Below are 2,437 nucleotides of genomic sequence, written 5' to 3' on the forward strand. Positions count from 1 at the left end.
AAAAAGAAAAGAGAAAGGACCCAAATAAATAAAATCATGAATGAAAGAGGAGAGATCACAACCAACATCAAAGAAATACAAACTATTATAAGAACATACTATGAGCAACTCTACACCAACAAATTTGACAATCTGGAAGAAATGGATGCATTCCTAGAAACATATAAACTACCACAACTGAACCAGGAAGAAATAGAAAGCCTGAACAGACCCATAACCAGTAAGGAGATTGAAACAGTCATTAAAAATCTCCAAACAAACAAAAGCCCAGGGCCAGATGGCTCCCCAGGGGAATTCTACCAAACATTTAAAGAACTAATTCCTTTTCTCCTGAAAATGTTCCAAAAAATAGAAATGGAAGGAAAACTTCCAAACTCATTTTATGAGGCCAGCATCACCTTGATCCCAAAACCAGACAAGGATCCCATCAAAAAAGAGAGCTATAGACCAATATCCTCGATGAACACAGATGCGAAAATTCTCATCAAAATACTAGCCAATAGGATTCAACAGTACATTAAAGGATTATTCACCACGACCAAGTGGGATTTATTCCAGGGCTGCAAGGTTGGTTCAATGTAGGCAAATCAGTCAATGTGATACAACACATCAATAAAAGAAAGAACAAGAACCATATGATACTCTCAATAGATGCTGAAAAAGCATTTGACAAAGTACAGCATCCCTTCCTGATCAAAACTCTTCAAAGTTTAGGGATAGAGGACACATACCTCAATATCATCAAAGCCATCTATGAAAAACCCACCGCAAATATCATTCTCAATGGAGAAAAACTGAAAGCTTTTCCGCTAAGGTCAGGAACATGGCAGGGATGTCCATTATCACCACTGCTATTCAACATAGTACTAGAGGTCCTATCCTCAACAATCAGACAACAAAAGGAAATTAAAGGCATCCAAATGGGCAAAGAAGAAGTCAAATTATCATTATTCGCCGATAATATGATACTATATGTGGAAAACCCAAAGGGCTCCACTCCAAACCTGCTAGAACTTATACAGGAATTCAGTAAAGTGTCAGGATATAAAATCAATGCACAGAAATCAGTTGCATTTCTCTACACCAACAGCAAGACAGAAGAAAGAGAAATTAAGGAGTCAATCCCATTTACAATTGCACCCAAAACCATAAGATACCTAGGAATAAACCTAACCAAAGAGACACAGAATCTATACTCAGAAAACTATAAAGTACTCATGAAAGAAATTGAGGAAGACACAAAGAAATGGAAAAATGTTCCATGCTCCTGGATTGGAAGAATAAATATTGTGAAAATGTCTATGCTACCTAAAGCAATCTACACATTTAATGCAATTCCTATCAAAGTACCATCCATCTTTTTCAAAGAAATGGAACAAGTAATTCTAAAATTTATATGGAACCAGAAAAGACTTCGAATAGCCAAAGGGATATTGAAAAACAAAGCCAAAGTTGGTGGCATCACAATTCTGGACTTCAAGCTCTATTACAAAGCTGTCATCATCAGGACAGCATGGCACTGGCACAAAAATAGACACATAGATCAATGGAACAGAATAGAGAGCCCAGAATTAGACCCTCAACTCTATCGTCAACTCATCTTCGACAAAGCAGGAAAGAATGTCCAATGGAAAAAAGACAGCCTCTTCAATAAATGGTGTTGGGAAAATTGGACAGCCACATGCAGAAAAATGAAATTGGACCATTTCCTTACACCACACACGAAAATAGACTCAAAATGGATGAAGGACCTCAATGCGCAAAATGAATACATCAAAATCCTTGAGGAGAACACAGGCAGCAACCTCTTCGACCTCAGCCGCAGCAACATCTTCCTAGGAACATCGCCTGTACCATGTAAGACTATGCTATGGTTTTTATATCTTTAAGTTTTATATACATTTGAACCTAAAACGTATACTAGCTAAGCATCATTTTCCTTAATAACAATGTAAGTGTGCCATCTAGTGGAAAGAGTACCTACCGCCCTCGCAAGCTTAACATTTCAGAAAAGGATTAAGAGCAAAGAAAGAGTATTTCCAATGCTCTAATACTAGAAGAGATAATTTACTCAAGATAACATAAACAGTAAAAAAAGGAATGAAGATTCAGGCAAGGGAGAGAGAATTCCTCTTCTGAAACACCTTCTAAACCTTTGCAACATATAAACTTTTCATCAACTTAATGACTTTAAAGCTTTTACCTCCTTGAGTTAATCAAAACCTGGCCCTCCTAGGGACACTCTGAATCCCTCGACTGACAGCTACTGATTCCCTCCTATCCCAGATCTTTCAGAGTAAAGAGGTGAGACCATTGCTCCCCTCACCACTGACAGACGATTACTTTACCATCCTCTTCTATAAAGCATGATTTCTTTGAAGTTTACACCATCTGACTTCAACATCCTTTATTTGGCCATCTACAACCCTAATTCCAG

Source organism: Mustela nivalis (genome assembly GCF_964662115.1).
Source record: "Mustela nivalis genome assembly, contig: HAP1_SCAFFOLD_781, whole genome shotgun sequence".
Lineage (NCBI taxonomy): Eukaryota > Metazoa > Chordata > Mammalia > Carnivora > Mustelidae > Mustela > Mustela nivalis.